Here is a 16,710-nt window from a genome sequence, read left to right on the forward strand (position 1 = left end):
GAATGATGTGACGGCGCGCACAGGCAATTCAGCTACTGCCGTGTTGTGAGGGTTGCGTCTCTCACTGTAGGCGCGCAGAACGACCTTTGTTTAGCCAAAGGGAGTACAGTACGATAGCTACAATTGCTGTGTACTGTACAGGTAGCTGGGCTGACGTAGCGGGCATGGTGATGGTAGAGGAAGGGGAAGGCCAGATGTTAGAGTGTTTATACTGAGATAAGACAGGTAGGGTCGCGACAATCATCAATCACATCACTACTAGAGCCACCTACACACTACACAACGATGGCAGTGTTCTGTACAGGTAGCTGGGCTGACATGGTGATGGTAGAGGAAGGGGAAGGCCAGATGTTAGAGTGTTTATACTGAGATAAGAGAGGTAGGGTCGCGACCATCATCAATCACATCACTACTAGAGCCACCTACACACTACACAACGATGGCAGTGTTCTGTACAGGTAGCTGGGCTGACATGGTGATGATAGAGGAAGGGGAAGGCCAGATGTTAGAGTGTTTATACTGAGATAAGACAGGTAGGGTCGCGACCATCATCAATCACATCACTACTAGAGCCACCTACACACTACACAACGATGGCAGTGTTCTGTATAGGTAGCTGGGCTGACGTAGCGGGCATGGTGATGGTAGAGGAAGGGGAAGGCCAGATGTTAGAGTGTTTATACTGAGATAAGACAGGTAGGGTCGCGACAATCATCAATCACATCACTACTAGAGCCACCTACACACTACACAACGATGGCAGTGTTCTGTACAGGTAGCTGGGCTGACATGGTGATGGTAGAGGAAGGGGAAGGCCAGATGTTAGAGTGTTTATACTGAGATAAGACAGGTAGGGTCGCGACAATCATCAATCACATCACTACTAGAGCCACCTACACACTACACAACGATGGCAGTGTACTGTACAGGTAGCTGGGCTGACATGGTGATGGTAGAGGAAGGGGAAGGCCAGATGTTAGAGTGTTTATACTGAGATAAGACAGGTAGGGTCGCCACCATCATCAATCACATCACTACTAGAGCCACCTACACACTACACAACGATGGCAGTGTTCTGTACAGGTAGCTGGGCTGACGTAGCGAGCATGGTGATGGTAGAGGAAGGGTAAGGCCAGATGTTAGAGTGTTTATACTGAGATAAGACAGGTAGGGTCGCGACAATCATCAATCACATCACTACTAGAGCCACCTACACACTACACAACGATGGCAGTGTTCTGTACAGGTAGCTGGGCTGACGTAGCGAGCATGGTGATGGTAGAGGAAGGGGAAGGCCAGATGTTAGAGTGTTTATACTGAGATAAGACAGGTAGGGTCGCGACAATCATCAATCACATCACTACTAGAGCCACCTACACACTACACAACGATGGCAGTGTACTGTACAGGTAGCTGGGCTGACGTAGCGAGCATGGTGATGGTAGAGGAAGGGGAAGGCCAGATGTTAGAGTGTTTATACTGAGATAAGACAGGTAGGGTCGCCACCATCATCAATCACATCACTACTAGAGCCACCTACACACTACACAACGATGGCAGTGTTCTGTACAGGTAGCTGGGCTGACGTAGCGAGCATGGTGATGGTAGAGGAAGGGGAAGGCCAGATGTTAGAGTGTTTATACTGAGATAAGACAGGTAGGGTCGCGACAATCATCAATCACATCACTACTAGAGCCACCTACACACTACACAACGATGGCAGTGTACTGTACAGGTAGCTGGGCTGACATGGTGATGGTAGAGGAAGGGGAAGGCCAGATGTTAGAGTGTTTATACTGAGATAAGACAGGTAGGGTCGCGACCATCATCAATCACATCACTACTAGAGCCACCTACACACTACACAACGATGGCAGTGTTCTGTACAGGTAGCTGGGCTGACGTAGCGAGCATGGTGATGGTAGAGGAAGGGGAAGGCCAGATGTTAGAGTGTTTATACTGAGATAAGACAGGTAGGGTCGCGACAATCATCAATCACATCACTACTAGAGCCACCTACACACTACACAACGATGGCAGTGTTCTGTACAGGTAGCTGGGCTGACGTAGCGAGCATGGTGATGGTAGAGGAAGGGGAAGGCCAGATGTTAGAGTGTTTATACTGAGATAAGACAGGTAGGGTCGCGACAATCATCAATCACATCACTACTAGAGCCACCTACACACTACACAACGATGGCAGTGTACTGTACAGGTAGCTGGGCTGACATGGTGATGGTAGAGGAAGGGGAAGGCCAGATGTTAGAGTGTTTATACTGAGATAAGACAGGTAGGGTCGCCACCATCATCAATCACATCACTACTAGAGCCACCTACACACTACACAACGATGGCAGTGTTCTGTACAGGTAGCTGGGCTGACGTAGCGGGCATGGTGATGGTAGAGGAAGGGGAAGGCCAGATGTTAGGGTGTTTATACTGAGATAAGACAGGTAGGGTCGCGACCATCATCAATCACATCACTACTAGAGCCACCTACACACTACACAACGATGGCAGTGTTCTGTACAGGTAGCTGGGCTGACATGGTGATGGTAGAGGAAGGGGAAGGCCAGATGTTAGAGTGTTTATACTGAGATAAGACAGGTAGGGTCGCGACAATCATCAATCACATCACTACTAGAGCCACCTACACACTACACAACGATGGCAGTGTTCTGTACAGGTAGCTGGGCTGACATGGTGATGGTAGAGGAAGGGGAAGGCCAGATGTTAGAGTGTTTATACTGAGATAAGACAGGTAGGGTCGCGACAATCATCAATCACATCACTACTAGAGCCACCTACACACTACACAACGATGGCAGTGTTCTGTACAGGTAGCTGGGCTGACGTAGCGAGCATGGTGATGGTAGAGGAAGGGGAAGGCCAGATGTTAGAGTGTTTATACTGAGATAAGACAGGTAGGGTCGCGACAATCATCAATCACATCACTACTAGAGCCACCTACACACTACACAACGATGGCAGTGTACTGTACAGGTAGCTGGGCTGACGTAGCGAGCATGGTGATGGTAGAGGAAGGGGAAGGCCAGATGTTAGAGTGTTTATACTGAGATAAGACAGGTAGGGTCGCGACAATCATCAATCACATCACTACTAGAGCCACCTACACACTACACAACGATGGCAGTGTTCTGTACAGGTAGCTGGGCTGACGTAGCGAGCATGGTGATGGTAGAGGAAGGGGAAGGCCAGATGTTAGAGTGTTTATACTGAGATAAGACAGGTAGGGTCGCGACAATCATCAATCACATCACTACTAGAGCCACCTACACACTACACAACGATGGCAGTGTACTGTACAGGTAGCTGGGCTGACATGGTGATGGTAGAGGAAGGGGAAGGCCAGATGTTAGAGTGTTTATACTGAGATAAGACAGGTAGGGTCGCCACCATCATCAATCACATCACTACTAGAGCCACCTACACACTACACAACGATGGCAGTGTTCTGTACAGGTAGCTGGGCTGACGTAGCGAGCATGGTGATGGTAGAGGAAGGGTAAGGCCAGATGTTAGAGTGTTTATACTGAGATAAGACAGGTAGGGTCGCGACAATCATCAATCACATCACTACTAGAGCCACCTACACACTACACAACGATGGCAGTGTTCTGTACAGGTAGCTGGGCTGACATGGTGATGGTAGAGGAAGGGGAAGGCCAGATGTTAGAGTGTTTATACTGAGATAAGACAGGTAGGGTCGCGACAATCATCAATCACATCACTACTAGAGCCACCTACACACTACACAACGATGGCAGTGTTCTGTACAGGTAGCTGGGCTGACGTAGCGAGCATGGTGATGGTAGAGGAAGGGGAAGGCCAGATGTTAGAGTGTTTATACTGAGATAAGACAGGTAGGGTCGCGACAATCATCAATCACATCACTACTAGAGCCACCTACACACTACACAACGATGGCAGTGTACTGTACAGGTAGCTGGGCTGACATGGTGATGGTAGAGGAAGGGGAAGGCCAGATGTTAGAGTGTTTATACTGAGATAAGACAGGTAGGGTCGCCACCATCATCAATCACATCACTACTAGAGCCACCTACACACTACACAACGATGGCAGTGTTCTGTACAGGTAGCTGGGCTGACGTAGCGAGCATGGTGATGGTAGAGGAAGGGGAAGGCCAGATGTTAGAGTGTTTATACTGAGATAAGACAGGTAGGGTCGCGACAATCATCAATCACATCACTACTAGAGCCACCTACACACTACACAACGATGGCAGTGTTCTGTACAGGTAGCTGGGCTGACGTAGCGAGCATGGTGATGGTAGAGGAAGGGGAAGGCCAGATGTTAGAGTGTTTATACTGAGATAAGACAGGTAGGGTCGCGACCATCATCAATCACATCACTACTAGAGCCACCTACACACTACACAACGATGGCAGTGTTCTGTACAGGTAGCTGGGCTGACGTAGCGAGCATGGTGATGGTAGAGGAAGGGGAAGGCCAGATGTTAGAGTGTTTATACTGAGATAAGACAGGTAGGGTCGCGACCATCATCAATCACATCACTACTAGAGCCACCTACACACTACACAACGATGGCAGTGTTCTGAAGCCAGCTTGAAAAGTTACAAAACTACGGTAGCACTCCACTAATTTGTGAAAATTAACTTCCATAAAATCATTCACTTATTATTAATGAAAAGGCATTCTTTCGAGGGCGCTACCATTTTACACCACGTTCACGTTTGCAGCAGAGTTTACCGCGAACCCTACACACGATAAACTTAAATTGTAGAGAAATAAAATACTAGGTGTACAATGCAGTTGTCTGCTTGCAATATTGAGCGGAGCCAGCATATTCAATATCAATGATTTTTTTGCATTTTAAATAGAATGCCTATTTGCAGAGGTATCCAAAGTCAATCATAAGTCAGGATTAAGAGAATGAATCGTCTACTTGCAGGAACCGTATTCTATGTTTCATCTGGTTCTCATAAATTAAATGTCTACTTGCAGTATCCAATGCCAATGATATATTTGGTTCGCATAAATGGAATGCCTATTTACAGATTCTAAAGTCAATAGTAGGCCTACATATGGTTCACGTAGACGGATTGTTTACTTGTAGTATCCAAACCCAATGGTACATGTAAATGAATAGTCTACTTGCAGTATCCTCAATAAATCAATGGTCCATTTATTTTGTTCACATAAATAAAATGCCTAATTGCAGTATCCGAAGTCAATGGTAGGCTTAGGCCTACTTCTGCTTCACTTATATGGGATGTCTATGTGCAGTATTCAAAGTCAATGATACGTCGGGTTCAAGTCAACGAATTGTGTTATATTTGGTTCACATTAGTGGAATTCCTATTTGTAGACTGCAAATAGGAATTGAACATGTTCCAATCAGATAGATATTCAAAGTCTACATTAATTGCACGTCTTGCTCACATAAAATGCTGTAAGTTATTTACAGATTCCAAACGCAATATGGTGCATCAGCCTAATTCCGGCAACCCTTATTATTGGTTTAAGTCCTGTGGTCCGAATATTACCATTTCAGATTTATACCTTCCCATATGGTTGGTTACATGACTGTGCCAAATTTCCTGCAGATCGCTTAAGCCTGTCAGGTGGAGCCTGACCTGTATTTGTAAAACAAAGGCAGTGAGTGTAGTATAAGAGCTTCGCTTCACTCCGCTCAATAATTTCGATACTGCAAATGAATCATGGTAGGCCTAAGCAATACCTGTATTATTAAAAGGCAATAACGATTATTATTATATTATTATTACCCATTGTATGTAGAATTTGCTTTTCTTTATTTTTTTTCAATGTCTTCTTTCTTCATTATTAAAAAAAGAATCATTTATTTGTACAGAAGACTTATTTGCATTGAACATTCATAAAACTCACCAATTCAATTACCTCAATAACTGTTTACCAGTATTATTGTTGTGAGGGATTGGGGTTAGCCTCACTTAGTATAGGCCTATAACTTAGGTCTAATTTTATTTTAGCAGTTAAAAGTAAGAAATTGTCGTCAACCACTTTCAAAATTTCCCTATTGTGCAATAAAATTTATCAATACAACTATTTTATTGTCTAAGTTACACCATTTAGTCTTAAACCTTACCTGTAAACCACGTGGTTGTGATTTCATTTCGTAAAACGATTTTGTATTTTTAGCTGCAAGAACATTTTTTACAAAGTTTCTTGCAAATCAAGGGCGGTGTGATTTTTGTTGGTATAATTATGTTGTAGTGTTTTTTTAATGACCTCGTTTTATCTTCTCCTTCTCCAAGCAACATAAACTTAGGCCTAATTAGTTAACTATTCATTGTTGTTAAAAAGAACAGAACCATTTTACAATTAAATATAAACGGCATGGAGTTTAATCACTCAATATAGAACTGATTGTTAATCATTTCGTATTACATACAATATACTATAATATGCTCTTTAGTATTATCCAATTTTTTCTTTTGTACTGTATTTATCATGTGGTAGATTTGTTGACTAATGTTGAGGCTCTTGTTTACTTTTTAGTGTTTACTCGCAAATAATGACATGGCGACCAATTAACCCATAAGGCCCATGTTAAATTTCCAAAAGTTTGCATTCATGTAGGGAAAAGTCCTATGGTCCGATTTGTACCGTTTCAGATTTATACCTTCCCATGGTTGGTTACTATGACTGTGTTAAATTTCATGCAGATCGCTTCAGCCGTTCAGGAGGAGTATTTGTAATAAAAAAGCAGGAGTGTAGTATAAGAGCTTCGCTCGCTCCGCTCAACAAAAACTGATTCCTATCCATTTTTTGTGGGTGAGTTGAAAGAGTATTTTATAATCAATTGATGGAGTTGAAATTAGTTTGAAAAATTTAGCAAAGGGAAGACCGTTTTGTAGCGGAGATTTGACGATAGCTCATAGCCTACATCAACTCGGCTTCCGATAGTGACGACACACATAGGAACTTTACACTCTCGGACTTGATATCCAGGATAACACTTCATATTGTCATTGGTTCTAGTCGGCTAGTAGATTTAGATATGTTGCCGTATACTCACAAAGGAAATGTGTCAAATGGCGATCTTGGAGGTTTCGTTGACTAAAAATTGCATTTACTCTTTACTTTAAGCGTCCTGCAACTAACAAAACTAAACTCTCGCTTGACATTAACTCCGTGACGGTGCTGTAGTAAGTGTATAGTAGTTAGCATTTAGCAAGGTCAGCAGGTGGCTCTGTAGGCTGTAGAGGGGAGCCGAGCAGGTGGACGCGTTTGTTTACGCCCTAATCTCGTCTGGGCGCTGGGCCTCCCTCACCCCTACGTCACTATCTCGCCTTATGTCCCACTAAAACTAAAATAAGACAGGACCGTTCCAGCCTCTGATAGTTCTAAACATATAACACGATACGGCCAATGGGCGGATAACATAAGCTGATATAACGCCCAAACACGAAAAACCTAGTTACAGTACTGTATAGAGTGTAAATTTAACTATGATAAATATGGAACGTTTATACCAAAAACATAGGTAGTCTTTAATCAGTTCTAAACATATGACACGATATGGCCAATGGGCGGATAACACCTTACTAATATTATAAATAATGTGAAAGTTTGTGTGTTTGTTTGTTTGTTTGTTTGTTTGTTTGAAGTTCAATCACGCATAAACCACTGGGCGGATTGGGCTGAAATTTGGCATGATGATAGCTTACATTCCCAATTAACATATAGGCATATTCTTATCTCAAAAATCCTTTCGGGCTCCGCCCCCAATTCCCCATGTTTTAAACCTTATGAGTATCCATATTTAAAGGGAATTAAAGAATTTAGTCGGCTGTTTCAACTAAAAAAGTTGGTTCTATGATAAATATGGAACGTTTATACAGAAAACATCTAGGTAATCTTTAATCAGACCGTCAGAAGAGATCCAAATCCCACAAAAACTCAAATAAGAAGAAGGTCCCTTAGTTGATATTGGCTGTATGGGCTATTAATTGACAGCTGTGCCTATTTGGCTTAAAAATAACTGACCTACATTCGTATAGTCGCCATTTCAGAATAAAGTAATTAAAATTATTAAAGGCAACGAGCCACGCTTGAGCGTTTCTGATAACAATCAAACAAATCACTATGTTTTAGATAAATCGCGTTAGCCCGTGAAGTGACGGCCCCAGGTGTGCTGTAGTCATCTTTTGTACTCTATTTACGGTGATTAGGCATTTCAGGCACCTCTCTTTGTCACTAAACAGGTGTTGGAACTGAGCTTGGGACACCGGATATTCCCTCATCCAGTTCTCATATTTTATAGTCTAAATAGTGTTTACAAGTTAGTAGTTTACAATATCGAATATTTGAAATAAATATACTTTTACTATGACGTTATCATTAGGCCTAGGAGGAAATATTTTAAAATCAAAAATGAGCGTTCTCTTCCATCTACATTATTTTAAGATAATTTGGTAAAACTACATTTATTGTTGATACGATCTATTATTATTACATTTTAACCCATTATTTTGTCCATTATTACATAACAGTGGCAGTGAGACTTTTCAATAGACTCCCAATTGAAGTAAAGCAGGCGAACAATGTCCAGTTTAAAAGATTGGTAAGGGAGAGACTCCTGGTGGACCCCCTATTTGACGTAGACAAATTTATGAGGGAACCTTGGAGAGGAGCCATCCACAATCCAAGATAGCCTAGACATGAATTGACACAACCTATCCAGATCATCTGGTCATCGGCGACGCAGTGGTAATTAAGTAGGTAATTAACATATTGATTTTCCTACGATTTATTCTTGGTAAAAAATACCCCCGCCGCAGCAAACCTGCAGACTAAGCGAATTTCCATTTGCCTGATTGGATTTACACTAAAATGTCTCCTTAAAAATATCACATTTATACCCTATTTAAATAGAATCAGTTTAACACATACTTAGGTTTGCTGCAACAGGAAGGGTAAAAGTGTTTTTTCTATGTAAAATGTTAATAGTTAGTAAGAAATAAAAACATTTTCCAAATTTGGGCAAAAAATGTTAATAAACAAGCAAACTACAACAGTATACTTATTCTCCATAAGAATAATGGGAATTTTAAATTTAAAATTTTTTGAAATTTTCTCCGTAACCATTAGGTGCATTATAACGTTTCAATATACTAAATTATTTGTTTTATTAAGCTCTACAAAATAGTTTGGAAAGAAATTGCAAAATTTTATGTTTTTTGAGTCAAAAGTGGGAAAAACCCATTTTTACCCCATAAAACCCCATTCCCATGGTCCGATCATGCTGGTTCGCGAACTCGTTCGAATAAACGTAGGTTTACACGTTTGTACCAAATTTAATCAAAATCGGATCGTTTTTGCTTGAGTTATCGCGCTAACGGACACATATATAAATATATATATATATATATATATATATATGAATTTGAACGGATGGTGTTTTTGGCCTCTAGGGACCTCAAAACAAAACAAAAAATCGGTCCCGGGTCCAGGTCTTATCATGAGTACTACGGTAATAGCTTATTCCCTATATGGGAAATTCGCTAAAAACAACAACAACGGCGACAGCTAGGACTCACACAGTAATCAAACAATCTAGTCTCAAGCTCAAGAAGCTAGCATAACTTATTTAGAACGGTATAGCCTAGCCTAATTTGTCCTACATCTATACTGGGTGTTCGGTCATAAGTGTTAAATAAAACTATGATAATGGTGATTTAATGATGCCTATTTGAGGTTCCCAACTCAAAAAGGTAAGAGAATAAAAGATAATCAGATTTTTTAAATAACAAAATATTGGTAATTTTTATGAAAAAACTTATCTGTAGGCCTATTAGGCTACTATGTAAAAATGACATTGTTACCGGTAAAATGTTTTAAAAACATGTATGGTCATGTTTTTAAAATTCTCACAAATTTCCAATAAGAATAATACGTACACATTGGGGTGTTGAATAGGATCCTACCATTAAGGGGAGTCCGAGGTCCTATCTTTAGTAATGTTAACTAAATGTCACTTTTCTCAGGAGTTAGAACAGGTAGGATAGTGAAACTGGGTATACTTTTATATGAACTAATTAACTTGTGACAGACACAAGATTTTTCATTTAAAATTAAAAATAACTATTTTATGGGTTTTTATACATTTAAAATAATTTGTTTCAAAAATAAAATTTATTATTCTTTTTACATGCTTCTACTAAAGATATGATGAATTCCTTATGTCTGTGTTTAGATTAAGTCACTAAGACTACATGGTAAAAATTTCACAGCGGTATGTATTACCAGTCCTGAAAAAAATGACATTTAATTAAAAAAAAGTAAAGTTGCGGTAATCGGCAAGACAAGCCTCCAAGGGTCAACCAAGGGTCTACTAGTTTTACCTTTAAAACGTCACTGCAATGTTATGGAAAATAAATTTTTTTATACATTTCTAGGTTAGTAATCAAAAATGTAAGTAGGCTGCCTATACCAATTTTAAGAAGAAATTCTGTGCTATAAAAAGAACATAAAAAGTAAAAATTGAAAAAAATTGAAAAAATTTGACTTTGACTTCCCTTAATCCATTTCTCACTTCACATTATTTAGTCTACCTTGCATGCCTAATCCTCAATCATTGTAAATGCCATCTGTTTGCATATTTTATACATATATATTGCAAAATGATATATGTCACTATGCATCAAGTCGTCAAGACATACAAGACTACAAGATCGCGCCACTCATCCTACACTCACCATTCACTCATATTTGGGTTAAAATACGCACATAGTGGCGTCCCCATCTTAAATATAATTGATAATTGATTGATAATTAATTGATGGCAATAAAAACATAAAATCACTTATTTACACATAAGTTATATAACATACAATTCCCATATAATTAAAACTGAGGCTGTGGACAGGCATACTTCAGCCTTGGCATAATAGAGGGTCTTCAAAGTACTCCTTCAGCGAGTAGTAGGCTTTGTCTTTGAGATACGCTGTAACCATCTTAAGGAGTTTCCTTTTTTCAAGGTGCAGGATGGAGTTATGCAACTTATTATATATTTATGGCTCCATTACTCTGGGTCCTTGACAGCCTAACTCTAGGGACATCTAGTCGGGTACGAAATGTTAGGTTGGGTTAGAGCAGTTTCACGAGTTAGGCTACCGGTATCTTACCTATTTTAAATCTGGTAACTTACTAAGTTTTTGTTTACATGTCATGTGGTTTTATTTGTTTGAACCACTATATGGACCTTAAATTCATATTCTTTTATTTTTTTTTACACAACTAGGACTCTTTCCGACTAAACCTGATTGCATAGGCCTATACTTATTCAGATTTTGCATAGGCCTACATAAAAACTGTAACTACAGTCCATGAGGCAGGCGAAGGACTCCCCTTACAGCCCTTACACACACATATGGGTCACGCGATGTGGGGTAGGTAAGACCCTGCTGGCGAGTGTAGGCTACGTGCGTTGGTGGAAGGGACGTTAACCCCTCAGAGTCCTTCGCCAACCTCATGGACTATAGATAATAAAAATACATTTTTAATAGGTGAAAATATAGGACCCTATTTAACTTCATAAGTAATTTTATTGATAAGTTAAATTAGTCATATCAATACCCATATTTCAATACCAATACCGGTACCTATATCCTTTCAAACAACAAATGTTATAAAAAAAACATTATTAATATATTGCAGGATGATTGTAACGAGGAAATAAGTAAATTGGCTTATCCAGTTTGCTGTCAATTTGCTAGGCCTATTCATCCAGGGCTCCAAAATTATTGTCACATAGCATCAGAAGTCTCCTTGAGGATAAAGACTGTTCTCATTGATAGTCATTTACACAACAAAATCAACACAGGTAATCTAAGCATGAATTCAGATCCACCCAATTTACACATTCAGTAAATCTACAAGAAATAGGTTGATTTAACATACCTTAATCAGTTCAAATCTTGATGAAACACCAAATCAGGTATGGTGGACATAACCAAAGCCACAGTTGAACGCTGACGATCTTCCAATAAGATAAATGAAACGCTAAATAAAATATTATAATAATGAGTTTACAAATTATTGAAAGTTTTATTATCCCTACTGCAACTCTAAGTAAATGGAAAGATTGAAATCAAGATTAGAAGTACCCAGTACCAAACACTAACAATTTATTGTTGACAAACAATTCTGGACAAGAAGACAGGAAAAATAAGGCGGGTGAAAAGCAGAATAGCGTCACTTGTCAGGGACACCAACATTGAAGGTTTTTAAATATATTAGAAGCATCAAACGGTACAGTATTTTATGTATTTTCCCAGTGACAAGAACTTGAATATTTAATTATTAAATTTAGTTACCTTAAGCCTTTGTCCTTGCAGGATGAAGTTATATTTCTCCAATTAAAAACGTATAATATTATGTTGCATAGCTATTGCAAAAATAAAATAATACAAATAATAGGTGTTCATGCTTTTTCCTACAGTCACCCGACAAAGTTGGCTTCCTTGTACTGTTTATAGTACAGAAAGCTGCATATTTATACTTTTCCTACAGTTACCTAACAATGTACATGTTCTCTCTCTGATTTGAGAAAGCAAAGTGGCCAATTTGCTCACCAGTGCTAATTACATTGTCTCACTCCAGATTTGCAACATGAAGGCACGAAATAGTGAGCGCGTAACTTGCAGACAAGATCGTATGCGCGCGAAATACGTTGGCAGCACTGGCTGTAAATCAGCTGGTCAGCTGTTGTATCATTAAATGTCATATTGAAAATTCACTTCTGAGTAAAAATATGTTACGTTTCTTTACCAATTTATTTGTTTATGGTAACTGTAGGAAAATTATAATGTGCAACTCGGGTGCAAAGTGCAATTGACTCACTCGAGAGAAATACTAGTTGTACAAATAACTATTTTCGTACGGTTTATACTTTGGCGCACATCAGGATTCCAACGAAACAACTTAAAACAGCGTGGTTCTATTATGCACTATATCCGTGTACGCTTGGAAATAGGCTGGCAAAACTTAAAGATAATAATATCATGAGCAGCTGATTGAGTATTATAACTACGATTTAAACTGTCATTTCGTGTCTATAGTTTATGTGCTCTTTTCGGTATTTCTGAACTTTCTGGACTTTTCTTTTAAACGTTTTTAAAACATTCCTACGATTTTAATAAACAAGGAAATACCTTTAAAGCATTTTTTAGGTGCGGAAACCACTGCAAATTACAAAAATATACGGAACTATTTTCTCAAGTCGCGGAGCACATTGCTTGCCGAGGAAAAAATTGCGGAGTGATACGGACGGGGGACTAATTTCTCTAGGGCACCTATTTGTGTTGCCAGCTGAACCTAAAGACGTGTTTATAGTGTTTGAAAGATTAATTTTGTATATGCTTTTTAGTGACTGTAGGAAAAATATAATGTGTAACACGAATGCAAAAGGCCTTTGCTGCACTCGAGATCATTCCGCACTCGCCTGCGGCTCGTGCGTAAACTTTGCTAACTAGTGTTACACAAATAACTATTGCTTTTTTAGGGAGAGGAGGGAAAATGCTTTTACGCACACAGGTAGCCAGCCTTTATCACAGACTGCTCTATATAAAAATCCTCTACTCTGTTGGACACAGACCTGGAATTGTTTGTCACATTACTTCAAGTCAGGCCAACATGTGACCTAAGCCCTTGAGGGCTCTCGCCGTTTCTGGCATTTAGACTATTTATGACCTACACCACATCCCGGCCAAGGTCAAGATTCTTGGCGCGGATAATACTCTTGATGTAATGTGACACACCCAGGTCAAACTGTCCTCACCATCTGTCATCATCGGTATGACCGGATCCACTGACAGCAGTCCTACTAACTGTCGAGCCTCCTGGCGGGGCCTTTCCCAACGCTGGGAGTGGAAAAAGGTATGTTTCACGTCACCGGGAATGCCTGGGCAGTATATGCAATCGGATGACATGGCTTTGCCCATCCTGAACAGGTACGACCGGAAAAAGTCAACAATCGTCAGAAATTGGGTGAGGTATAGAAAGTCCACCTCTCCGCACCACCGATTAACCCAAGGTTTTACTTGCTGTATCAGTCGCTTGGCCCAGCGTCCCCGTGTCTCCCGTTCTCTCCTGTCACTGCTGGTAGGTGCGGGTACATTCCTCTGTTCGGGCCTGGTCCTCCCCACGGCGCTGATAAATTGCCTTTCTCTCCGTCACCAAAAGTTTGACGGGGATGACTCCATAGCAACCACCAGGACGGTGGGTTCGGACACTGTTCGGTAGGCGGATGCTACTCTTAGTGCTGCCTGACGCTGCACTCGGGTGAGCCGCATCACCTCCTTATTGAGTACGTCTGCCCACACCTCCACACCGTACAAGAGTACGGACTGGGCAGAAGGCAGAAGACATTGACATTGGACATTGGCCATCAACTGGTTAAGGATAGGAAACCAAACTAGCGGCCTTGTCCTTGTCCGCCGTACGGAAAATCTGACCCCGCCAGCTAAGCTTGCTGTCTACCATAACCCCAAGGTACTTGGCAGTACGAACGGTCTGGACTTCGACGGTCCCCACCCTCAATGGGGGGCATGATGGTGTCAATCCGTTTTTTTTTTGTTAATATCACGATCTCATCATCTAATATCATCCATGCGTTTATGGTACGCAAAACTTGGTTCAGATTTAGCTAAGGCAGCTCAGCTACGTGCAGCTATCAATGCTGCAACGTCGTCTGCGTACCCAACCAAAACAGTTTCCTCAGGCATTTCAGACCTCAGAAGGCTGTCATATAAGCTACATTCCAAAGGTCTGGGCCGAGTATGGAACCTTGGGCAGCAGCGGAAGTGACACTCATCATCGGTGTTCATGCTTGTTGATCATTAGTAAAATAATATTAAGAATTCTCGAAGCATTCATAATTCTAGTTAACTGAAACTGTTACTAAATTCTTATACTCTTTCAAAATTATATGTAAGTTAGGTACAATATTGACCTTCGTTCTCTCAATTTGTGACTTTCATATATTTTTGATTTCATATATATTATCGATACAGCACAATCATTTTTGATTCTCTTAGGATAACTTCAATAGCTTAACCTAGGTCCTCTTTGAGTCTCTAATTAGTGCAACACCGCATCCTCCAAAGCATAAGCGTAGAGCAAGAGCCAAAGATTAACTTCAGCTTCTATATTTTTGGTGCTTTTCAAGGTTTTCCTACTCCTCCTATAACCTCTATAGAAATACAAAGTACAATTAGTTGGGGAAAGTCTATCTCCTTGTCGGTTTGTTTTTACAAACGAGTTACAACTCATAAAGGAGTAATTGGTTTCTGAATATTATAATTTTCTATTTATTTATTTATTCATTTTGTTGAAATGCCCTTTTTTAAATAACAATTTATTAACCGATCAGCATTACATTGCTATACAGGTTAGGTATAATATAAGAAACAAAATAGCACTATTAATTACTGTAAATTAAGAAATAGGTAGAGGTCAGTTTATGACTAACCCCTCAGGCACTTACTGTCACTGTTTTAGCGGGTCGGACAGTAAAGGCGCTTCAAACGTTCTACTGTCTTCTATCGTTACTTTTGGCTTGTTCTTCTTCAATACACTTCTGTATCGAATAAATCAGTTCACTGGGTATGCTGATTTCCTGGATGGTTTCCTATAGAGTTTTGGTCTTTTTATGCTTTTACCATAGATAAAACATAGTCCCTCAGCTTTTACTTATAGAATATCAATAAACTATAACACTCTTTATTATATCCTCTATACTTTATTGATATAATCTCAATAATCACAGGAATTTGGTCTCTTACTGATATAAAATTGACTTGGTGGTCTTAAATGAATTTTACTGCATACTGTTTGATTCTGTTTGGTAATATTTAAGGTGGTAATTAATTGTTACAATATATCCCCAATTACCAAATTTTACTAGTCGTTGGGATATACAAAAAAATAACAAAAATCTTAATTATCGCAAAAAATTAAAGGCTTTATTATAGTGATGATTTAATTTAAGGGATATTTAGTTTTCTTTTATCCTATGTTTGACAAGACAACCCTGAATATAAATTTGTTGTACTTGACTCGTAGTCTTAGGCGGGTCTGACTTAGGGGAGGTACAAATGAGGCATTTAGTTCAAAATTCCTCCGTGAACTGTACTAGAGTACTTTGGTAGAGAAACTGTAGTAGAGAGCACTTTGGCAATAAAGGTTTACTAACCTCAAAAATAGTTCTGTTCATAAAATAAAATTATAAATGCCTCAAATTCAATTTTACTATTTTTTAATTATAAAATTAAATTAAATTTAATTATAAAATCATAACCTAACCGAACTAACCAAACTTGCTGATAAAGAAATAATATAACAACAGTTTAGTAATCGGAAAAATAATTCTGTTTATTAAATAAAACTAGAAATTGCTCAATTAAAATTTTATAATGACTTAATAATAAAATTAAACTGTAATAACCGAACCAAACCAACCAAACTTGTTAATAATAAAAAAATCTTGGGCAAAAAGTTAATACTACCAGTGGGATTCGAACCCGGGACCTACAGTATATCAGCCCGGCACGCTAACCATTAGACCACCGAGGCCGATGGCCAACGAACGTTTTGTTACGGTAATGGCGTTCCCTCAGCTAATAAGAAGCCCTCAGCTGTCATCGTAGCCTCTTCTATAC

The 16,710-nt window shown here is 39.7% G+C and overlaps 1 protein-coding gene across 1 annotated transcript in view; it reads right to left on the reverse strand.

The window, feature by feature from the left end:
* The window catches only part of LOC128983442 (caspase-1-like), a 120,345-nt gene extending 108,231 nt beyond the window's left edge, over positions 1-12,114 (reverse strand). The window contains exon 1 of the mRNA XM_054402735.1: positions 11,951-12,114. The gene's annotated coding sequence lies outside the window, so the exon portion shown is untranslated. The remainder of the gene's footprint in view (positions 1-11,950) is intronic.
* Positions 12,115-16,710: the final 4,596 nt, after the last annotated feature.

The sequence above is a fragment of the Macrosteles quadrilineatus genome, unplaced genomic scaffold (genome assembly GCF_028750875.1).
Source record: "Macrosteles quadrilineatus isolate MER2022 unplaced genomic scaffold, UCM_ALF_1.0 Scaffold_1__1_contigs__length_201487025, whole genome shotgun sequence".
Lineage (NCBI taxonomy): Eukaryota > Metazoa > Arthropoda > Insecta > Hemiptera > Cicadellidae > Macrosteles > Macrosteles quadrilineatus.